We start from the raw sequence: 25,730 nt of genomic DNA on the forward strand, positions 1-25,730 counted from the left end.
CAGGAATCTCTCTGTATAGCTATCTTACCTCAAACTAGCAAAAACGGTATGTCTTTCTTATTATCTCAAGCAGGGGGATGTGAGTGTGGGAGGAGGTGAGGGTGTGGGGGGAGGGGGAATAAACAATGTATCCACATGTAAATAAATGTAAAAATGATAAAATAAAAGGGAAAAAGAAAAAAAAATTCCATTCATCTGGACACAATGAATATGCTGAATAAGGTTGAGAAGTGTAATGGTGTACTCCTGTACTACTCAGGAGGCCTAGTAGAGGATCACTGTACAAAGCTGAAATAGGCAAAAAGCACTAGATTTTATTTGAAAAATGAACTGAGAGCATGGCTTAAGGGGTAGATCGCCTGTGGCTGTGTAGCAAACCCCAGTACTATTTAAAAAAGAAGAAAGGAATAGAAAATACCAGCTTTAGGACATGGAAAAGGCTGCTTCATGTATAACCAAGTCTCATTGCCATCTTCCAAAAAGAACTCAGGATTGGCCCCTCCCCCTCCACCCCATCATTACTCAGGAAGGCATCTGAGAACACATGTCTGTAAGTGTCAACAGCAGGGTAGAACCTCCTCACTCAGTGCTCCGAGAGAGTGCGCAGTGGGAAGTCAGCATACAAATCTCTGCTTTATTTCTCCAAGTTCGACTTGGCAATGGCTCTTTAGAGACACACAGAGAGAATGGAATCTACAGAACACTTCTCCCAGCAATTCTGCAATAGACTAGAAAGCTCACTTTGCTTCTCATTCTATTACTTTGACTTTATTTGGAACTAAGAGTTTTGTTTTATGGGTTTTTATTTTTTGATAGAAACTAATCATTTAAAATATTGGGAAGGGGACAAGGAAGAGGATAAAATGCTCATTTTTGCTCTTCCTGTCACTCTTTCCTGACTCTATTGTTTTCAGGATGCACAGAAATTCTGCTACTCCTTCCTGTGCTGTAAGTTTAGATGTGCCCCCACAAGCAATGGGTAGAGCATATGCTTCTGATTCAAATGCAGGACCAGGTGAAATGATCCACCAGTGGTCTCAATGTCATGCAGATTCTACACCCTGATGCCAGGAAAGCAAAACTGTTTGTCAAAGAATCTTAACTGGCTTGGCAGGAAGACAGAAATTGCTTTTTATTAAAATGAAAAAGACTTTTTCAGGAGAAACAGCAAAAGCAGTTTGAAGAAAGGGCAGACACTTTTATCTTGGCAAAAGTATTTCAGTGTGGTAGACAAAAAATCCCCACATTTTCCTTCCTCTCTTGAGATCAACTAGATCCAGGAAGCTAGCCACTTCCCCAGTTCATGAAACAGATGAGCAGAGGACTGACAGTCCTGCAAGCCACTCCTCCTGGTCTGAGGATCTGACCATCCCTGCCTGACAGCTCCAAGATCCATGCACTAGGCACTCAGAGTTCCTTGGTCCCTGCTATACCATGAGAGTCACGCTCACTATGTTTGTCTTCCATTCTTGGGCAAGGGTGAGAGTTTCTGGGATGGGAGAATGTAATAAGGGAATAAATGGGATGTACTTTCTAAACATCTACCGTGTGCCAAACATCCTATATGTTATTTTCCATAAACCTCGTAAGAACTGCAACATGAACTCCGCTTAGTCTGCTACTTAAGAATGTCCTGTGCCAACAAGCAACATTGACACAGTTTTCTTGCCCTAGAGAGCCCAGTTCAAGATGCTAGTACCCACATAAGCAAAATGTCATATATCTGTACCATGGAATATTATTCAGCCTAAAAAAGGAATAGAATTCTGACACATTACAATAGGGATGAATTCTAAAATATGATACCAAGTCAAATGAACCAGACAGAAAAGGACAAATACCATAGGGTTCCACTTGCATGGGACTCTAGAATAGGCAAACTCAAAGAGGTAGAAAAGTATAAAAGAGGTTAGCAGGGGCTGGAAAAAATAGGAAAGGGAGAGTTTTCTGTACTGGGTATAGAGTTTGTTTGGCATGATAGAAAATTTCAGAAATGGATAGTGGTGGTAGTTGTATAACATGGTGAAGGTATTCAATGCCAATGACTGACTCACTGAAGAATGGTTAAGATAGTAAAATTGTATAAGAATATTTTACCACTATAAACAAAACAAATATTTCCTGTTGTTCCCCTTCACAGAAGCCACATATGCCCTGTTTCCAAAGCACTTTCTTAAAATTTCAATCTGGTAGAGTTGGCATGGTGGTACACATCTACAGTCCCAGCTTCTTTAGAGTCAGAAGCAAGAGGATTTTGGACCAAGGCTAGCCAGGGAAAACATACGAGACACTATGTGAAAAACAAACTAGAAAAACAAAAAGGACCGCTGTTGTGGCTCAAGTGAGCTGAAGGCCCCGAGTTTAATCCCCAGTACCACCAAAAAGGAAAAATGTTCTGCTTAGCTGCAGAGAGACATAAAAGATTATTTGTACCAGGCAAGTCAATTTTAATCCATTGTACCAGGCAAGTCAATTTTAATCCACAGACCACAACGAAGAACACTGCTTTAAGAAGGATTCTAAGAATGCTTCCAGGTTCAAGAGGGATAAATAATGTAACTGATTTATAAAACCATCTCAAAACAAGACACAGAAGTTTTGGATAAAATACAACAAAACATTTTTAACTGCTCTTGGAAATGTGAATTTGGTAACACAGACCAAGTGATGAGAGTTTAGGGAAGAGCTGGTGCTACAGGGTCAAGCATGGTCAGTACAAGCTGATCTTCTGACAGCACAGAAGCTATGTAAGCAGTAAGCAATGAAATCCAGGTACACGGGAGAAAGAAGCAGATTTTCTGTGCACATGAGTCTCATGAGGTCTGCTTAGAGAGCTTCTCTGGTTCTTATTTGCCTTGTCCCTGCACTGTGAGAATCCATGTGACCTTGCAAAAAAAAAAAAAAAAAAGAAAAAAAAAATCTCCTTTCCTTTCATAAAACTTTCCTATGTATTTGTTAAATCCATAGCCTAACTTCAGCAGAACCTCATAGGGTGATCACAGCATGTATCCCATACAAAGAAAAACTTGAATTCATAGGTGTTAAATTTTGATATTGTGGTCAGTGAGCAGTTTTTGCTTTTGGTTAAGTTGGGTTTTTTTCGCTTTGATAGACATGTCCAGATATGTAGGAAAAAAATGGATAGTCATTCAATGCCTTATTATTGGCAGAAATATGGCAATAGACAAGTGACATTATTAACCTTGAATAAATCCTATACCTTCTTGAACCATAAACAAAAAAGTATAAACCAAAAAGTATAATTTATATTAAAAAACAAAATGTTTCCTGACAAAGAAAGAAATCCTTTAACCTCAAAATCAACTTTCTAGCTATGTAAAAATCAAATTAAAATGAATTTAGATAATAAAATCAATATTTGGGGACTAATTAAGGATTACTAAATCCTGTGTTATTGATTACTTAGATAAAACTATCTTTTTAAATATGTATCACCTAATACAGTTCTATATTCCTAAGAACCTTCCTCAAATCCTGACAACATATGGTTTATGTAAAGCTTAATCCTTTGTATTAGCTACTTTATATGTCAGAAATATTGGAATGCATATTAACTGTTCTTTGTAAATGGTTTTCCATAATGTCTCCTGAAAATATACAGCCTAGTTTGAATAAGTTGGGTGAAAGCTTAAACATATTGTGAAGAAAATAGATGTTTCAGGAGAAAAATGAAATTTTGAACTATAAGGATTCAATATGCAGTTGTCTTAGCCATTTTCAGATTTTTTTAAATGTAGTACAACTTTTTGCCCTCAGTGCAACACCAGAATTAATGTTTGTTCTCTTTTGAGAATACCTGTTAAACTTAACTAGAAAAAAAGAATCTTGTTTCAGTTTCCTCTGTTATTTACTTCTTGGAAAACTTCATTGTGGCAACCCTATTTGGAATCTCAGAAACAGAAATGCTTTTAACTTTTAAAACTGGAAATGAGGGTGAGGTGGATGTGTAAAAGGGCTGAGATGTGGCTGTGTGAGAGCTCCTGTCTCTGAATGCAAGAAGGGCTTTCTTCACAGTAGAGGAAATCAAGGGAGGGGCTACTGGTTGGCACACACCAATGCCTGGGTGTTGTTTGTCATACTCCACTTAGACCCACGGTCGAATTGAAACCTGTGGCTTTCAAGAGTGTAAATAATAGGAGGAAGGAAGAAGGCCAGCATTGGCTACTTTCTAACAAGGGCCCAGTGGATTGATACCTTTCATCTAAGTAACTTCAATGGTTTCAAAGTGCAGCCATAGGTGCCACACAGTGAATGAATGTATCTAAAATCACAGTGAGACTCTAGAGTAAAAGATGGAATGTGATGGCCCTGAGCCCTGCCCTCCAACCTCAAGTCCACATCACACATCCTCTTAAAACACTCCCTGGCAGTCCTGTAATTTCCTCTTAGGTTTGAGTCTTACTGCTGAAGACCTGGCTTGTAGAGATGGATATCTGACTAAACTAGCTTTCCTTTTTTATGCTTTTGCCCTCAAGGATGAACGGTTTTTCCCTATTCTGAAATAAAAAACCAAGAGCATTTTGTACTTTAGCATTTTGATTCTCTGTTTTGTCAGTGACTAATTATAGCAAATAAAATATTGCATCTGAATGTAAATTGTTAGGCAACCAGATCACACCAGGAGATTTTTCTTCCACAAGTTTTACATCATAGCATGTTAAATATTAAAATATTGCAAGGCTAGTAAACAGAGAGGGTTCTTTGCTCAAAGCATTAATTTTAAACAAACATTTCACTGTTATTCAGTTCAAATGCTAAATAACAAATGATGTTTTCTTTCAAATAAAGAGACTGTATCATCTGGAGGGAAAGCAGACAGGGGAATCACACAGACATAAGGACATTTATGACACCAGAGATGGATTCCAACCAGAATAGGAGCCAATGCAGGTGTAGGAGATAAGAAAAGGGAAGAAAGAGATTTACAAAAGGAAACTTGGAAAATAGCAATAAATGAGATAGACTGGTTTATTGCTAGAAGAAAAAAAAAAAGAAAAAGAAGGCATGTCGCATGTCAGAATACTGAAATCTGATTCAAAGGAAGGCATCAAGGAAAGAAACCAAAAATTTACTGAGAGTGAATTTTAGCTTTCTTAGATTAATGGGAAGGTAGAAGGGAGGTGAATTCTTAGCCAAAAGATCAACCAATTAATAAGCACTAATTGGGTACTAAATGTATGCTAATTAGGCAACTACATAATTAAGCCTGGTCTTCTGAGGAACTGTCCTAGAGGGTTGAGAAGAAGAATTGAAACAATGAGCAATGAAAACAGGAGTTAGCAAAAATTGTAAGTCAGGATTTATGATATTAAGAATGAGGATAGGTTAGAGTCACTATCTAACGTTCATTTTCTAAAGCACTTTCTGCTTTGCAGACACTGTGCTATATACTCGATATTTATCATTTCCAGTGTTTAAAATGTTCCATTAAGAACTTTCCCCTTTATATTGCTGAAAGGAAATAAGTTTCAAAAGTCAAGTTGCTTACCTTACACATGAATAAATGATAGGGCCTGAATGTAAGCCTATGTCTCCCTTTCCCCAAAGGTCATACACTATTTTTCAACTAGAGTGCTGGGTTTATACTAAGAAGGCATTCCTCTACTAATCCTCAGGACCAAATACCAGCCAATTAGAACAAACGAATGAACAAAAATAGTAACGTACTTGGGAAATGTTCTACATAAGGGAGATATACCAACACGATTAAAAGAAGGATAATGGAGCAAAACAGGTTTTTTTTTTTAAGTGGTACTGGAGTTTGAATTCAGTGCAAAAAAGTTCTTTGGGAGAACACAACAAACTTTCTGGAAGGGCATAATTTAAAAGGTATTAAACACTGGAGGAATCAAACCCTGAAGGACATAGATGTTGGTGGCCACAAAGGCTTCAAAGAAGGGCAAACTTTCCCAAAGAGGTGAGAAAGTGAATCAGAGATGTAGGAGGGAGATGAAAATAACCAGCCAGAATGGATTCAATACATGGTCCAACATGAGACCTCTTTTCTCTTCTAGTTTCCAGCTTAAAAAAATGCCTCAGAGGGGACTGTTATAGAAAAAATGTAGAAAAACTGCACATCCTATCAAGGGGGTAAAAACATAACACACTTGGAAGAACTAGAGAATGAAAAAAATGTACTCTCATGAGTCCACAGAGAAGGAAGAGAGAACTTTAAATTCTTATGAACTGTGGGACTGGGGGTTCAAGTTAATTATAGTTAGGTCTCCATAGGGCATAGAAATTCCCACTGGCATCTGGTTTATGGAATCAACTTTGTAGCAATATGGCTGTTTTTCTGGCAATTATTAGACGAGCCTGAATATAGAAAAGAAATCTTAGCCTTTAAGGAAGTGCTATGCCCCAGATACATCACCACCCATATTGAGATTTCATGAATCAGAAAACACAGTCCAACCAAATTCACATTGGGTGAGACAACCAGAGCATGGATTTCCCCAGGTTCACCATAGCTTCTCTGCCTCCCTTTCCTTCAGATAAGCATTAGAACTAGAAGCCCAGACGATCCAACAAAATCCCCCTGAAAGACATGCCGCTCCAATTGTTAAGAAATCCACAGAGAGATAAGCAAATGAAACCCAGGGAAAAGAGACAACGAGGAGATATTTTCCTCTACCTGGTTGATGGGAAGGAAAAGTTGTTACAAGCATTCTTATGCACTGGACATCTGACTATGTCTTATCAGAGTGGCAAATTCATAACTCTTTAACCCAGTAAATTCATATCTATGAATTTTCCCTAAAGATATACTTATAAGAATATATACAAACATGTGCAAGATTGTTCTTCATAGTATGGTATATACAAATAAAACCTGAGGCTGAGAATATAACTTAGTGGTAGAGCACTCGCCTGGCAAGAGAGAGGTCCTGGGTGTAAATGTTAGCAAAACATATATGCACACACTGCAAAACAAAACTGGGAAAACCCTGCCTTCCATCAAATGTACATACAAAGCAGTATGTGCAGCCACAAAAAACAATGAGGCAAGTCTGCACTTTAAGACACACTATAATTAAAAAGAAGCCAGATGTGGGCTGGGGATGCAGCTCAGTGGTAGCTGAGCTAAGCATGTGGGGCTCTGATCCCAAGCATGAGAAGAAAGAGAAAGAAAAATCAGGTGTGAAGAGTGTATTACAATGCCATGACGTTAAGTAAAGATTTGAAAGGCTCTGTGTGTATCACGCTGTTTTCATGTTGACACATGCTCAATTTCTTTTTGTGAAATGTTACAGGAAACTTCACAATGATACTGTTTAGAGGACAAAGGCTGGCAGGTCACAGTGGAGAAGGAAGAGAAACCTAATTTTCTTCATATGCTTTTCCTTTCTGCTTGAACATCTACTGGGTGCATGCACTACTTTCACCAAGATAAATAAGAGTTATTAAGGGAACATGAAAGTAAAGTAATTACCTATCAATGATAAAACTACGGTGTTCATAAGTCTTATTTTGACCTTTGGATGTACATGGTTAGATTGGAATTTACTTCATTGAGCTCTGGAAATAATTTTTAGCTGCAATGAAGGAAAATAACACAACTGATATACCCAGCTGCCTTAAGCCACCCTCCCACATGTGTTCCCACTGTACTTCTTCCTTGTATTTGAACCATAGGCAGAGCACACACTCTCTTCCTGTTACCCATAGTACCTCTTAGATTGTGACTAACAGTAAACAGCCTCTGTATCACACACCTTCTGAAATGATGGAGAGCAAGGACAGAAAGAGTTTGCTATGTGAGCCAATAACAGGATAGTGTCCAAGAGCTGAAGTTACTGCAGTGGACTCAAGTTCACACAGTGGACATGAGGTAAAGCAAAGTATGTAGTGTGTGTGTGTGTGTGTGTGTGTGTGTGTATGTGTGTGTGTGTGTGTGTGTGTACTAAAAACAAAGGATATCCATACGGCATCACACTAGTCAAGTCAAATTTAGTATTTGCCAGATAAGCCCCCTTCAGTTTATATTTGCATTTTCTTCCTTTGTCCTTTGACATCTTTCACAAATAGTTACCAATTACCTAATATGTTGACAGATGCTGTCACAAGGATCACCTCATTTTCTTTTCATCTAGAAAGCCACCGAGTAATGTCATACTCTTTCCATTGCCTATGAAGAAATGACACTTCAGAAATGATACTTTACAGGCTCAAAGTGACACTCTAGCAAGTGGCAGAGGTGAGATTCAAACAAACACATCAGGGTTCAAAGCCATTATGTCCACACTATATTCATTCCTGATTCTCCTGCTTTGGCCTGAGATTCAGAGCAATTAACTCACAAGAAGAGAGAACTTTCCAAACCAAAATGGGAAGTTGGAAAAATGAAAACCATGACAGCATGTGCATTATACATACGGCCAGGCTGAAGAAAACCGAATCCGTTAAAAATGTGAAGAAGCCTTTCAAGTTCTAAAGCTTGGGGGGTAAAGGGAAAGGCCTTTGGGTCAGACACACCTTGGAATGTATCTTGATCTAGCCACTACCCAAGACGTCACCTGACTATGTTATATGACATTTAATCTGTCCTTAATCTTATTTCTTTCACCTGCAAAGTGGACAGCACAACAGTGCCAGCCTCAGAGAGGTGCGCTGAGGATGGAATGAGATCGTGTATATTAAGTATGTAAGGTATCTATGACACAGCAATCCCTCCAAAGTGTGCTGAATTTAGTATTGTGAAGTTTTTAAGCATTACACAAGGATCTGAGAAATCTTAAAATGTTACAGCAAGAAAGCACTTTAAAATGTGGATTCCCCGTAGGCAAATCTCTCATTTCACACAGAAAAAAGTGAGACCTGATTATTCGTAGGTAAAAGATCTTAAAGACAGACTTCTGCGCTTTTATTTTGATTGAATACCACCTGGACAAACAGTGCTGCAGGAAAGTTTGATTACTTTATCCACTGTTCATTCCCAACCCTTTTCTCTTCTGCCTGGCTCCATTCTGTGGCAAACCACTCATTTTCTAAGACTTGAACTCATTCTTGAAGACAAATGTGGCTATCACAGTAGAATTCTTACCAATGAAAGGTGAGCAAAACTTTCCTGGGGGGGTGCTACTCTGGAACACTGTATACTTTTCTAGTCAAATGAATGAACAGGAGCTGCTGGTGCCACCTCTCCCCTTTTCTTCCTGCTGTGAATTTGATCATGATACCAGGAAATAGGGTGGCCATCTTGCAAAATGACAGATCCAAAGAATTACTGAAATAGATGGGATCTACATTCAGGAGAACTTCTTTTGTGGGGTGGGGTAGGAAACTAACTCTGTATTTCTTTTTTTTTCTTTTCTTTTTTTATTCATATGTGCATACAATGTTTGGGTCATTTCTCCCTGCTTCCCTAACTCACTCCCTACCCCTTCCCCCTCCCCCCATCCCCTTGATACCCTGCAGAAACTATTTTGCCCTTATCTCTAATTTTGTTGAAGAGAGAGTGTAAGCAATAATAGGAAGAACCAAAGGTTTTTGCTAGTTGAGATAAGGATAGCTATGCAGGGAGTTGACTTGCATTGATTTCCTGTGCATGTGTGTTACCTTCTAAGTTAATTCTTCTCGAACTAATCTTTTCTCTAGTTCCTGGGTCCCCTTCTTCTATTGGCCTCAGTTGCTTTAAAGAATCTGCTTTAGGTTCTCTGCATTGAGGGCAACAAATGCTATCTAGTTTTTTAGGTGTCTTACCTATCCTCACCCCTCCCTTGTGTGCTCTCACTTTATCATGTGATCAAAGTCCAATCCCCTTGTTGTGTTTGCCCTTGACAGGAGAACTTCTTGTTATATAAGAAAATACAATCTGTCAGTTCAAGCCACTGTTAGGTAGGTTTTCTGTTACATGCAGCTGAACTCATTCTTAAATAACAAAGGTCCTTTCTCAATTGACATTGACACACTGTAGGCCAAGAAGTTGGGAATTAATAGTTCAAAATCTCAGGATGTTAATTACGTGTTTTTTTGTTTTGGTGGGGGGCATCCCTAGGAGAAAGTACTCTTCTTTTTTTTTTTAATGTAATTGTGAGTCAATGCAGGCTGATTTCTGAAGCTCTTCTTACTTTGTTCTCCTTTTTATCTTGATCTTCAGAATAATTTCCCCCAATGAAATCCAAGAGCATTCCATTCACCAGTTTATTGGGAGATTTTTAGAGATTTAGGTTTCGCTGAAGTTGTTTTTTTACTTACTTATTAATGTTCTGCTAATTAAAGCACATTGTCAACATTTCCACACACACATTATACTCTTATGTTCAGAGTGCATGCTTAGAAACTTGGTTTTAAGAAAATGGAGCCCTAGACTGTTATAGCTCCATCTTCCAACCTCCAAAAGGTCTATGCAACTTTTGGTCACATGACCATATGCCACCTTATACTGTTGTTAACTGTGTATTGCAGGTTGATTTTACTCCTTCAGATTATAAACCCATGGGTGTTGATATAATGCTTTATCACTTTTGCTGGTCACTCACTCCCAGTGCCTGTCACAGTAGTAGGCACTTTAAAAACTATTATTAAGTGATATAAACTAGACCTCCCCCCAACTTACATCTTAATAAAAGACTCCCTACTCTAGTATAATCTGTCTGTGAACAGGTCTCTATAATAATCAGTTATTCGGGGAATTCAGTACCTAAGGTAGAGGTGGTAAAAATCAGGGTACATCTTGCTACATAGACATGGAAATATATATTCCAAGACTCGGGACTATGTCAGCCACACAACAGTCTCTTAAATATTTATTGAATGAAATAAACGTACACACATGGCAGGAAACCATACCACAAATGAACATGCTTTCTTTTTTTTTTGTAACAAAGAGTAACCTTACTAAAAATAGATGGGCAGTCAATGCTACATATTCTCATTTAACTAGGAAAAGTAAAGAACCTTCTATTTCATCTTTGATTTCCTCCTTACATGATGTATAACATAAAGGATGTGCGAGTCACATTTGTCAAGAGAGCCCACAGGTACTATCTGGCTTATCACAGCTTAACTTATCAATTGCCTTTGTTGTTTGGTGGATATTGATCTGGGAAGACCTTGTATCTTGCTAAAGTCACTTGTATAGCAGCTCTTCACTTTCTCTTTTCACTCGACATGAAGGCTCAAGGGTTAGAGGCTTTGGGAATTTCTACCCGACAGCCCCACTCCATCATTAAAGACCCAGTGAGAGCTTGTTATCCAGATGGATGCCCCAATTAAGCCAGTGCATTCCTGTCCATTCCCAACAGTGGCAGCAGGTTCAGACCAACACTTTGAGGGGCAATAAATGATGTAGAAAATGGTCTGAGGAGCCACAAGTTTAATTTTATTTGCTTTACTCTCATCCATTTATTTGTTCATTCAACAAGGCACTTATTGATAGTCCCAATGTCTATTTCCAAGCTAAAAATGTTTGCTTTTCTGAAGGGGCATATATTGTCCCTGATTTTTCTCAACCACACAGTGTAACTGATCCTCACTCCGCATCAAAGTACCTGGGGTTAAGCTGGAGATCCTGAGAACAAGAAAAATAAAACAGTGACTGTGGAAAACCACAGACATCACAGCTGGTCCATAAAGCTGTGTAGGTTTGCACTGTGTAAGTCTAGAAAGCTCCATTAGGATTATGGCATGAATGGTGGGGATATGGTAGAAACCCCACACATGGTGGAGCTACAGGGTGTCCTAGGTCTACCATGTTCCCTAGACCAAGGGACACAAACCATTCAGTGCTGTGAACCCCATTTAGAAACCATTTCTCATTTATTTATTTATGCAGTGCTGGGGTTCAGACCCAGACTTTGCACTCTCCAGGCAAGCGCTCTATCACTGAGCTACAACCTAGCCTAGAGACTTTTTTTCTGTGTATGTGTGTATATGTGTGTGTGTAGATGAAATATTTGAAATATTTGATTTGATTCCACAATACATTTATATTTCACAATTAAGCTGTCAAACAGCCAACTAAAAACTCTTAGTGAAAAATAATTTTCTCTACCTGATTTTTAATTAAGAGAGTAAAAAAAAAGGCCTGAAGGAAATGACTGAATAACAGAAAAGCTGTTCTTTTAAAAAGTTAGCAAGTCCTAAGACTCCAAACTAAATTAGTACATTGATGTAAATAAAATATATGTATAAAATGTTTATTTGCAATATTGTTTCTCAACCACTAAATTGCCAAAATATATGTATAGCTAAATCAATTATGCTTTTATAGATGAGATACTATGAAGTTATTAAAAAAGAGTGACTAATGCTCTCCCAAGGAAAAAAACTCCATAACATACAAAGGCAGAAAAAAGAACCAAAGACCAATATGTAACGAGATCCTGTTTGTGATCAGACTAAAGTGATGCTAGAAAGATATATACCAGGCTCTAACAGTAGTGACCTCTGTAGATGGACCAGCAAACAGGGGAATTTCATGTTCTTTATGTTGAAGTTTGAATTGCTTTAAAAAAAAAAAATGAGAAGCACTTTTGTATTAGCCATGGTATAAAAAATATCCAAGCAATTCTAAAATAACAGAAAACAATTTCCAGGGTAAGGTTGTATATAGTTTAGTTACAACTTGTTACAATTCATGACAAAACACCAAATCATTTAAAGATAAAGGTCTTAATGTAACCGTTTTACTTCAATTACTCATTGTGACAACCTGTGTTGGCCAAGCACACATACTCCATAAAACACTGCTTTGGGCACTGGTGGTCCCGCAAAAAGGCAGGAAGAGCCCCTGCCCTTATGAAGTACTTGTCCAAGACAGCAAGTGAGACATACTTTGGAGAGATTTTCAGGTTAATCATTATTTTCATATTGAATAATTCAGTTAACTCTGAAATTCTGGGCAATGTGGCTAAGAGGGAGAGTTGCTGAGATTCTAGGGACGTTCCTTCTCAGAGAGACATTCTGCACTGTGGAGCACCATTCCCTGCCTATCAAATATTCATCCTGCTCACCCATCACCCAACTTACGTCTCCTCAAACAGAATCCATAAAATAATAATGCTTTATATTTGCAGAAGGGTTTACACCTTTCTGAGCACTTTCACATACACTGGTGAAATGGGTGATTAGAAGGCAGGAATGAAATAATATACATTCATCATACACAGTTTTTCTCCTGCCTGGCACACTTCTCTCCCTGCTTTTTATTTGCTCAGCTTGTCCTTGTCCTTTAGTTTGCAGATTAGATCTTACCTCTTTCAGGTAGTATTCTAAGCTGGTCTAGTCGCCTCTCCTGTGTGTTTCCATTACTTGCTATTCCCTCCAAAGTAGCTGACCACACTACTTTGTAAGGGCCAACTTGATATCCATATCCAAGGCAGTGGGTGCAGAAGCATCAGGAGTGCCCAGAGTCTGCCCCACCAGCTAGGGGAGGATAGGACATCCCCAATTTTTAAAAGTTCTCCATGTGCTCAGAATCAGAACACCCAAGAAATTATAATGTAAGCATGGATTGTGTTTACCTTTGCATCTTCCACCAGGGTCCCAATAGTTTCTTTCAGTGCCTGCAATGCTTGTGGGCGCCTCATAATAAAGCCAACATGGGCTTTGGGCCTAGCATGGTGGTACAAGTCTGTAATCCCAGCTACTCAGGAGGTAGAGAGCCAGAAAATCATGGTTCCAAGCCATTCCAAGCAAAAAGTTTGTAAGACCCTGTCTCAAAAAAGAAAAGGCTGGGCACAGTGGTATGTCCCTGTCATCCTAGCTGCAGTAGGGAAAATAAATAGGAGGACAGCAGTCCAGGCTGGCCAGGGAAAAAGTGAGACCCTATCTCAAAAACAACTAGAGCAAAAAGAGATGGAGGTGTGGCTCAAGTAGTAGAGCACTTGTCTAGCAAAGTGGGAAGCTCTGCGTTCAAACCCCAGTACCACCAAAAAAGAAAGAAAAAAGAAAACCAAAAAAGCAAGCCTTGGGCCTGGCATATCTACAATACCAGCTACTCAGGAGGCAGAGACAGAAGGATCTTGATCCAAGACGATCCCAGGCAAGTTAGCATGAGACCTTATCTATAAACAAATTAAGAGCAAAAAGTGGCTCAAAGTGGTAGAGCACTTACTTAGCAAGCATGAGGCCCTGAGTTCAATACCCAGTATCACAAAAAAGGGGGGTTGCCCCTTTATGCACTGGTTCTTTCAACAAATATTTACTGAGCATCTTAACCATGCCAGGTCTCTGTTGACATGACAAACAAACCAAAGTATGATTATTACATAGCTTTATTTATGTATTTTGAACTCACTTGATATTGATGTAACTCAAGAAACCCAGTGGGCATATGTATCCCTAGGTCTTGTGGTAGATGAATCAGGGTAGATCAATCAAGATTTGGGAGCTTCTGCCATGTTCTATAGATGCTTCTAGGATGCCAGCAGTGGGCTCCAACTGGTCAGCTCTGTTTAGAGGACAAATGTACCCAAAGTGAGCCCACTGCTCTGACCTCAGAGTATAGTCTGTGAGACAGAAGGATTTTACACTGGGGTGACATTGGTTTTCCTCCTTAACTTTGCTGTGAGCATGTTAGGTAAATTACTTCCAAGTTTTATTCTGAACAGTTGAATGGCACTTTTCTTACCTTCAAAGGAACCAGTTAAAATACAACTATGTACTGTTCATGTGACAGGAGGAATCCTACTATTTATCTATTTATTTTTGTTGGGACTGGGGTTTGAATGCAGGGCTTTAGGCTTGCACAGCAAGATCTCCCAAAGCTTGAGCCACATCTCTAATCCATTTTGCTCTGGTTATTTGGGAGACAGGTATTGTGAACTATTTGCCCAGTCTGGCCTTGAACCATAGTCCTCCTGAGCTCAGCCTCCTAAGTAGCTAGGATTATAGGTATGAGACACTGGGGCTGGGTTTCTAGTTTTAAAAACTGGCTTCCCTCTCTTTAGAAAAGAAATCTCTTTTCAACCTTTATGTAAGCCTTATCATGGTTGGCAAAACCCTTTCTTGTCTGCTCCTGCCTATATTTCTACCCTCATCCATTCTACCCTGTTTCCTTCTTGCCATATTTTAGTTCTTCTCTGTCTACAAGGTAACCACAAACTACATGTGGGCCCTGATCCTCTGGATTGTGTTGAGCCTAGACCAAGATAAACAAGTGTAAAATACAAATCAGACTTCAAAGACTTAGTGCCAAAAAAACAGAATGTAAAAGAATTACCTTAATTTTTTTAACATTGCTCACAGGTTGAAATGATCCTGTTTTGGACATATTGTGTTAAGAATATTTTTATTAAAATTGATTTCAACTTTCATTCTTTATAGTGACTACTAAAAAATTTAAATGATATATGCACTTTACAAGGCATGTCTATCAGACGGTGCAAATGTACCTGCCCTGGCCTCTTTGTTCCTTCATTATGGCATGCATTTCCTTACTTCTGAGACTCTAGGCTTGCTCTTACCTTCACCTGGATGACTGTCCACACTTGGCATGCCTAATTGCTGTGCACCCTTCCAAATGCAGCTTAAGTAGTATCTCTAGGGTAAGGCCTGGTAAATGCATATCTGTTTACAAACTGCAGTCAAGTTAGCCTAAATGATTAAGGGGAGGACAGAGTTGCCTGCCAAGATTGAGCCCTGGGCACCTTGTAGCTGACTTTCCAGTGATAATGAAATGGGAATGATAAGTAGAAAAGTAAAAAAAGAGGTGAGGCACCAGTGATGAAGGACATGAGGTGTGATGGTGAGAAAAAAGTGGAGGAGGAGAAGCTAAGAGTCTCACAGAGCCTTGGTCTGATCACAGCAGGGAGTTACTCCTGCAGAGGTTAACACCCTTGCTTTAACAAGAATAAATCAAAGTGGCTTCTGGCACACTCTTCCAGTTTGCCATTTGAGAAAACAGTCAATCATATTCAGGGCAGCTAGAAAAGAATTCTCTTAGATGATTTGGTGCTAATGTTTATGAGACATTATGCAAAGGATCCAGTTAGAGGCTGTCATCACCTTCTCTAAATCTTGTGTCTTGTGGCCTGTACCATATTAAAAATAAAATTTAAAAAAAAAAACTCCCACAAACCAACAAAATACCACCATGAAAAAAGCAAGAACACCTAAGAGTTTGTACATGCTTTCTTATGTGCCAGTTACTGCTCTACATATTTTACATATTTACTTAGTTTTTCCAATAATTCTTTAGAGTCATTGAGGAGGTTTTTGATGTTACAGAGCTAGCAAGTGGACAAGCCAGGATTCAAACCCAGGCAACCTGTATCTCTACCTTTGTTCTTCACCCTTTGAACATATAACATTCTCTCCTGTCCTATTCTCTGTTCACAGTACAGTATTTAATACTCTCTCATTATCTCACCTATGCGTACCTTCTCACAGCTAGAGTGGTTGGTGCCTGAGGGGAGAGTTTCAACCATCTCCTTCTTTGGATCCCACACCAAGGTACCCAATGTTAAGCTCATGGTCAATATACAATCAACAGATGAATGCATTATGTCACTAAGGCTAGGGATATACAATACAAAGGGATTGTAATTACTTACACATTCACGGAAGAAAATCCCAACTTCTATTACCCTGAGTTGAAATTAGGTCTTCTTTCCTATTGGGGCAGATTTCTGCAGGTGTGAGCAATTAAAAAATTAAACATTAATTAACAACTCAAGTAACTGTCTGTGTTAGTAAGTTGCTTGTTAACTGCACAGGTAAACATTGTGCCCCCACCTAATGTTTGAAAATAAGGTCTCTTGAGCATTTTAAGTAGGAGGGATGATCTTCTCAAGATTAATGAGTTTCATGACCCCTTCAACAGATCTCATTTAAAAGTTTGTATCTGACAAAACTATTGGGAGAGGGAATTACCTTATTCAGTAACATTGCCTATTATCTTACAAAAATATCACATACTGAATGAGAGATAAGGATAACAATTCTATTTCCATCATCTATGACTCATTATCCTGGGACATCAAAAAACCCCCAGAATCTTCTTTTGTTGAATATAAGCTTTCATACCACATTGCATGCATTCTCTCACTTTTGCTCTCTCTCATTTCAAAACCTCCTTTATCTCCTACCCTTGATGTCTTCAAAAGAGATGCTGATACAAATTGCCCCCACTTCACTATTTCTCACCCTCTTCAGGCCTTGACAACCTGGCTGCTGCTTTTATTCTTCTTCTAAATCTGCTTTTTCAAAAGATACCAATGGTTTTTGGACAGGTGTTCTCAGTGCCCTCTTCTCTGTGGAATGCCCTGTGGACCCTTACTCACTGTGAAAACCCATTCCTTTCCTTGATGTTCTGCTGGAATTCAAGCCTCTCTCATGGAAACTTTAGGTCCCTTTTAGGATCTAAATTCTGGTACTTCCTAACCAGTTCACCAGATATACAAAATAACCTGGTGTTTTCCATGAAAATAGACTGTTATCCAGGGAAAATTCACTCTCTATTTCCTCTCCCTAATAGGAGTACACTCCTGCACACTTCTAATACCAGACTTGATTTAGACAATGGCATGTTAAAAGCTGTGACTTACCCAGGGGCTTGAAATTTGAATTGCATTTCTGCCTTTTATTATGACAAGAGGTCATCTTGGTTTCTCTCTGTTCTTAAGAGAATGAGAGACACATGGAGCTAACACACAGCCTGACGTCAGGACAAGCCAAGCTTACACACAGACACAAGGAACACAATAAATAATTATTTTAAGTCTTCACATTTGGAGGATAGTTGTTACATATCAGTATTTTGAAAGCATTAACCGATGCACCCATATAAAAAAATTTTAAACCTTTATTCTCCTCCTTTTGCCTAAATATTCCCCTATAACCCCTTGATAGATTTTCTCATTTCTAAACTTCCACAGTTACCTCTCTCATGCCACTTTTCTTTTTCTTTTTATGTAATAAATTTATAGGAGGCAAGCTATGCCTCGTTCTCTTTGCAGCCACTGAGAATCAAAAACTCTTACCTTAGATAGAAACAGATTAAAATTTAATTCTTTATTCATCCATTCAACACACCACTGGATGTCAGAAATGAGCCTGCACCTCAAAGGTATTTAATATAACACCTGACCCAGCTTTCAGAACAAGACACACATATCACATAAGACATTGTCACTGGTTCTGTTACTGTTGCTAATTATCCATAAGAAGAGGTGTGGGATTCACTCTAAGAACTTGCTATTCTTGTTGGTAGAAACTACCAAAGTTTGTTCTCGATATTTATTCCCTACCACATTCACTTCTGGTATTCTATTTGATTCATTCCACTTTGCCCAAACATCCATTCCTGGAAAACTTCACTATTCTCACTAGTCTATAGTTCGATAAATTGGCTTATTTACTAAGGCCATTGAGCCGCCTCTCAGAACCCTTGACACATCCCCTCCCTTCCATTGAATGCAAGAAATGAAGAACTGGAAATGAATAGATGAGCATTATGGCAAGCTCCACCAAACTTATTCTGGTTGGATTCAAAGATTGGGCTAAATGCTAGCCAATTTCAACTTCTCTGAAATGTCCCAGTTGGAATGTCACCATCAGAATGACAAAAACCTTAACAAGATTTGGAATCAAGGTACCTATGACCAGAAACAGCTAATAATATATTTCTCATATCCAGGAAATAAAGTAACTTTCATAACTATATTGATGTGTCTTCTGTGAAGCCACAGGCTGCCAATGTAGAAAAATTAGTGGAATAAAAAATAATCATGCAATATTAAGTAAGGAACTTCTTTAAAATATAGGACTATCTGGCATAGTATTAAGTAAATAGCCACAAGGAAGCAGTTCCTCAGCCAGGATTCACAAATACAAACAGTAGTAGAAAGAGCACTGAACCAAGAGCCTCAAAAATATGTGGTGTGACCTTGAACTAGTCAAGTATGGGTCATCATCCATATCATTTACAAAATAATGCAAATGAAGTCCATAAAGGCAATCAAAGTTAATCCTATAGTATTCAAGTGGTTTGTCTAAAATGACATTTCTCAAAGCAATGGTCAAGTGAGTCTGGGTAGCACTGAGTAAAAGGTTAAACAGATTTCTTTATCGTAGACCTTCTCAGAGACTTTAACTTCCCAAAGTACACTGTGAAACTCTATAAGCTGACAGATATAGTATGAAACATTTCCCAAACTAATCTGACCAAAGATCCCTTTCACTATTATACAAGGCACAGAGATGCTAAGAGAACGGTGGTCCCTTGGGGTGCTGGTCCTGAGGACTGGTACTCCCATGAAGTCCAGGAAATGTCCTCCCCTTATTGTTTATGTCACATCCCTGAATCCTTACAATGATGTCTCTTTTTATTCTTAAGATTGCTTAAACTGGTGACTATCATTTGCAAGTGAATGATCTTGACCAGGAAAAACACTCATGTACATGTTGTGAGTTAATAGTATGGATATGTTTGTGTTTGCAACAGCCACTTCAGCTGAAACGAAGGTGTCAGCCTTTGTCAGTCACCACAGAAGTCTCTCAGACCATGAGCTGGAATACATTCATATGTCAAGATGCAATCAGCTCACATAAGGAAAGCCATTAAGAAATACAATTACTACAGGAAGGGAAGACCTTTTGCAGGAGAACAGACATCATGGGTTTCATTAAAAGCTCTTCCCTTTTTCATGTTCACCTTCTTTTACTTTAAAATGAAAGTGACTTCATTTTCAAGTGACCTTTTAAAAAGTCCAAACATCAAGCACCATAAATATTCAAAATACTCAGAATAAAGTCCAGTACTGTAATGTTAAGCTGCAGGTGCCTGAAACTCAGAAAATCCTATTTCTCTTTCTTTAAATAGCCAAGTTAGAAAATGATTCATATTTTCTTCATAGACTCTCATTATATGTTCCTTGAAGAAGAAAGAGTGTTTTTTTCCCCAAGTCACACCATGGGGTAATAAGGTTGAACCAAAAGGTTTTGGAATTTTCTTTTTTTATTTTCCTCCTCTTCCTTCCTCTCTCATTCTCCTCTAACCCCCCCCCCACCCACTCCTCTTCTTTTTCCAAAGAAAGGAGACACAAAGAGAGAGAGGGGTTGAGGAGGAGGAAGGGGTAGAGGAGGGGAGAAAGAAAAGGTCAGAGGCAGGTTGTGATTAGCAATACTAGTGTGTGGTATAGTAAGACACATATTAGAAGCAATCATTACCTCCTGTCACATAACAGAGTGATAATAATGGTACTTTGAATTGGTCATAACTGTTGAGGGTTCCTAGTAGCAAAATAATTATTTCAAAACTAATTTTTAAGAGCAAAAGGAATCACTTAAAGACATTAAGGCAATCATGATCAAAAGGGAAAAAATCAATCACTTTGTTTTATTGGAAAACAAAACACATAAAAGTAAAATAGTTACCAAAGTTATATGTGGTCAAAATATGGAAGTAAAATTCATTTCCTCCTCCCTTATGAAACAATAACTTAAGATAACTTCAGGCAGAAAAGTTTAACTGCTTTTGTTGTGGTTTTTGTTTTTTTTGGCTTGTATTTATGTACTAGTGATATATTTGCAATGAATCACTAAATAAAATAGATAAAAACTTGGTAGACACAGAATACATTTTTCCCAGAGAAAAAAGCATTCATTCAAAAGAGAAGTGTTGGTGAAAGTAGTGACAATTAAAAATCATTCCAGGACCTCAATGTATCTATTTCAGGAAAAAGAAGAGCCTAAAGAGAACCTATTACAGGATTAAAGATATCTTCGTGAATTAAGTTTTTAATGTACAAACAGAATGACATAGATCACACAGATGTAGCGTGTGTATCAATAGACAACATATACATTTCCTAGCTCTGTCCTCTGAGAGGCTGAAAAACAATGATACTCCAGTACAAATAAGCACACCTGATGTGTAGCTCATCATCTCTAAATATCACTGTTCAGTAAAAGAAACCAGTGTTCCTCCAGGGAAGAGAAAGGGAAGGAACAGATGAGCTTGGAATATCTTGTGATGCCAGAAACTAAGAAATGGTTGAAAAAAATTATGAGGGCCTGACAAAAGGACAGGTGAGCCAATAAATAGGAGCTCCCTGGCCAAACTGGAGAAAATATGAGCAACAAAATAATACTGATTGTAACTCACAATAAAAATAAATCTATGTTTTCATACTGATACAAATAAGTGAGTAATTAAAAAGGGAAGAAAGGATACAAAGCAGCAGATATGGAGGATAAACAAGTCAAGCAATCTAATGCATGACATGAAGACCACAGTTAATAAAATCGTATTTTATTAAGTATTTTGTTAAGTAAGTATATTTTAGCTTCATGTCCCCAAAATATGTAACTGTGTTAAGTGACAGAAATGTTTCTTTGCTTCAAACAACTTACTATCTGTATGTCTTCTATAATATCATGTTGCAAGCCTCAAATATATACAATAAAATTGGATTTTCAAAAAGGAGAGGAAGGGAGGTTGTTTCTAATAGTACAACTTCAAATAACAAATAAGAAATGAATAAATTAGGAAAATCATTTGGGAATAACAACAGTAATTATTGTAGGTAAGAAGCATTAGTGGATGGCATTTTTAAAAAGAGGGTGAAGTTATAACAAAAATAAGAAGTTTTAGTTGAGGATATAGCTTGGTATAGAGTGATTGCCTAGCATGTGTAAGGCCCTGGGTTTGATACCCAGCACAGCAAAAAAAAAAAAAACAAAAAAAAAAAATCTAAATGTACCTCCCCATAAGATACTTGTTAATTAAAAACTAAAAGTTATTTTGTAGTGAAGAAATCTGGCAGATACATTAACCAAGTGATCAAAGTTAACAGGCATCACCAGAATTGAACAAATGGACATCAGGCACTATCTGCTATCATTAATCAAGAAGGATATATGCTATTCCTGCCAGAAATGTAGAAACATTTCATTAGACAAACCAAAATTAAGAAGCATTCTGGAAAGTAACAGGCCCATACTTTTAAAAAAATGTCAGTCACAAAAGACAAAGTCTGAGCAATTATTTGAGATGAAAGGACACTAAGAGGCAGGACAACTGAATGCAATGTGTGACTCTGGAATGGATCATGGACCAGAAAAAAGGACACTGAAGCATTTCTATAAGGTTAGTAGATCAGAAATAGTGTTTTATCAATATTAGTTTCCTAGGTTGATAACTGTACTTTTTTTCTAAGAGAGTATCTTTGATTTTAGATACTTATGTACTAAATAAGCAAAGGAACATCAGGTCTACAACTTGCTTTTAAACATTTCATGAAAACACAACGTATGTATACATAGATAATATGCATATGTACATATACAGAGAATATAATGAAATAAGTGGAATAAAGTACTAAATCTAGGGAATCTGGCAAGAGAGTATAGAAGTATTCTTTATATTATGCTTCTGACTCTTTTATATTTTGCATATTTAAAGTTATTTTAGAATTAAAAGTTAAAAAAGAAGGAAGAGAGATTCCAACTTCAGATCTCAGCTGTACCACTGACAAGTATTCTTGAACTACCTGGTCTCTTTGAAGCTCAATCCTTTCCAAAAAGTACAAAAGGCTAGACACGATGGCTCATGCCTGGAATCCCAGCTACTCGGGAGGCAGAGATCGAGAGGATTGTTATTTAAAGACAGCTCAGGCAGCAAGACCCTATTTCAATCACTCAGCTGGGCATGGTGGTGTGTGCCTGTCACCCCAGCTACAAAGGAAGCATAAATAGGATGATTTTGGTCCATAATGTGAGATCTTATTTGGAAAATAACTAAAGTAAAAGAGGCTGGGGGCATGGCTTAAGTGGTAGAGTGCCACAAAGCCCCACAACCCAAGACCTGGCTCCTGAAGTGCTTAGCAAGTGTAGCTACTATTGTTTTGGATGAATCTAAAATAGACCAACACAGCTAGAGGGCGTTACCGTGTGAAGGCAATCAGGGAGTGTGAGAGAGGTCATGTGTGGCTGTAGAAAATGCTGTCTGTGATAGGAACACAGACACAGGCTCCTCACACCTGCTTTTAAATGGAGCCTGTTATTATTATTTTTTAAAATGGCTCTACACAATTGCAGTTGGCATTTCTTTTTCCAGAATGGGAGAAGGAAAGCAACTGTGGGTGGGGACTTCTTTAGAAGAGAAGTTGATTTTTGACTCTTAAAGCAGTCTCAAAAATAGTTAAAAATAGGTTTTACTTTTGCTGAGCCTCCCTCTGCTTTCTGCTCTGCCAGCTGTTCCTTTTCCTGGCCTTTTCTTCTCCTTGCCCCTTGCCATCCTTCTCCTCCCTCCTTTTTGCTTCCAGTCATTCACGTACCACCCTCTCTGGAAAACCCTACCTTCTCCCTGTTCATTTTTTGTTTGGTTTGGTTTTTTGAAAAAATATTAATCCCAATGAACAAAAAATATGTGTGGGAAGGAAATGAGTGGTGAGCTCTTAGTTACTTCTCCAACTGCCAAGTTCTTAGTTCTTTCTCCAATTCACACTAACCCGAGCAAGCAGAAACCACAGCCCATGCCAAAGCTGAGATGATTCTAGAGAAAACGAATAAAAGGGGAGGTGAATTCCTATTCATGTGCTCTAAAAAATGCCCAAGAATATCACACAATATCTTACTATTAAAATTATAGTAAAAATGTGCTAGCTATACACCTTTCCTATACAAGATGTCTTAAATATTGTAAGCTATCCTTTATTGTTACTATTTTAATGTAGAACATTGATGACTCAAGCCAGGTTAATTCCCAAATGTAATTATGAAAAGAAGGAAAACATTTTTTTATTTCAGTGATGTTTTCCCATTATTGGACAGTTCAAAGTGTGGATGCAAAAAAAAGAAAAAAAAAAAAGAACAGGTCAGAGAGGATCCAAAATTGCCTAATATGATATATGTATCTCAAAAATCACTTTCCTTAGATACTTTCTCTGGATTTAGAAAGCTGAAAACAACAGAAAATCCACTTTTGTTTAACACAGATCGTGATTAAGGACTGTGTTTGCGGTTGGGAAACATTTGCTAGAATAAGAAAAAGCTAGAAAGCACAAGTTCAGGTTTAAAAGAATGGCTTTCAAATCAAGTCTCTAAACAGAAACCATTTCTGAAATGGATAGACCTAGGTTCCGGTACGTAAAATATCTGCATATGAGAGCCTCATAGGTCTCCCTAACTGCTAGCAAAATTTCCAAGATTCACTCTGCTTTGCTTCATTCCATTCATGCACTGTTTGTTCATTATTTATTAGTAACCAAGCATTTACTGAGCACCTCCTCATGCAACAACTCATGTATTAGGTACAGAGTCAGGAAGACCAAGACAGACCTGACTGGAGGCTGCATGGAGCTGCCAGTCTGTCTGAGCATGCTTCCTGAGCATGTCAGGAATTTGGAAAATTCCTGACAAAGATGAAATGGATGAGGATTAGCAAACCTGTTAAAATGTTACAGAGAAAAATGAGGTGGGAGAAAAGGAAATAATCCTACTGTTAGAAGGACAACAGTTAGAAGGATGCAGTTTATTTATGACAAAGTCTGACTCAAAACTCAGATTTTTCTTAGACGTGAACATTTGGAAGTGGGGTGGGGGGGAAAGAATTTGTTGGATCATGAGGGCTCTGACATCATCAATAGATTAATTCATTGATAAATTCATAATCTGACAACAGCATTGAGAAATAGGGCTTACTTGTAAAAAGTGGGTCAACAGGTAATGTGCCCTGGAAGGGTATAACTTATCTGTCACCACCACCACCTCTAACTCCTCCTAGTTTTCTCTCCTTTCCTTTCTTCTTTCTCCCTTCTCCCTTTCTCTCGCTCTCTCTCTCTCTCTCTCTCTCTCTCTCTCTCCTCTGTCTCTGTATCTCTACCCCCCCATCTCTCTGCTTCCGAGCCACCATAAGGTAATCTGTTGTTATACTGCCTCACCATAGGCCCAGAAACAATGCAGCCAGATAACCATCACCAAAACCTCTGAAACGGAGCCAAAATTAACTTTCCTCATTTTAAATTGTTTCTCTTAGCAATGAAAAGAACACTAACACAGATAGGTCAATTCAAATGCAGATTCCTGAACCCTATAAGGGTCCAACCCTTAGTGCCTAGGCCTGAGGCCCTGGAAACTGTGTTTTAAACAAGTTACATGGTCATTACACTTATTAAGCTTCAAGATCCAGTCTGCTTATGACATTCAAAGTCTCCATTTTACTGCTGACTTGGCCAAGACTCAGAGTACATGGGTGACAATAAGGCCCTGCTACCATTAGGCAGGGCTGGATCCTGCTCCAGCTTCTGCTTGGTGTCACATGCCCTCCTGTTGCACCAAAGAACCCAAAGAGATCTGCAAGTCAACTAAACCTCAGTCAGCTGAGTGTTCTTCACTGATAGGAAGAGTCTGTTCAGGAAACTATTGGCTAATCATTTGTATCTTCATGGAGATGCCAGCGTGTCCTATGTAAGTATTGATATGGATGGGTTCCAACCAAGAAATCCAAGACTGTACACATCACAGTTTGTTACTTTTGAGTGACACTAGTAAATATGGGCTGAGGCTTAATTATTTTGTAGTTTATCAACTGTCCTGTGATGTACTACAAAAACTCCATTTAAACAAACACATGTGGAGGGTATGTGGATATATATGAGGCTTTTTGAGAAATATAAACAGGACCCTAATTAGGGAAACTGTACCAATAATAACCACACATGCCAGGCATCTTCTCTGTATCCTTGCCACTTACCTGAATCACTTATCACAAACTTGCCAAAAGAAAGAGACAACTACAATATTCACAAACACTAAGTGAT

General features: G+C 38.3%; 1 protein-coding gene and 1 long non-coding RNA gene across 7 annotated transcripts in view; both read right to left on the bottom strand.

Moving 5' to 3' along the window:
- Positions 1 to 25,730, bottom strand: part of Fhit (fragile histidine triad diadenosine triphosphatase) — a 1,296,971-nt gene that overhangs the window by 339,321 nt on the left and 931,920 nt on the right. The gene's annotated exons all lie outside the window — the stretch shown is intronic.
- On the bottom strand, positions 3,042 to 20,028 carry LOC141411517 (uncharacterized). The gene is made up of 3 exons (XR_012436330.1): positions 17,514 to 20,028; positions 16,521 to 16,595; positions 3,042 to 8,149 (listed from the first exon to the last, which is right to left on the bottom strand). It is a non-coding gene; the product is annotated as an uncharacterized lncRNA (long non-coding RNA).

The sequence above is a fragment of the Castor canadensis genome, chromosome 10, assembly GCF_047511655.1.
Source record: "Castor canadensis chromosome 10, mCasCan1.hap1v2, whole genome shotgun sequence".
Classification (NCBI taxonomy): domain Eukaryota; kingdom Metazoa; phylum Chordata; class Mammalia; order Rodentia; family Castoridae; genus Castor; species Castor canadensis.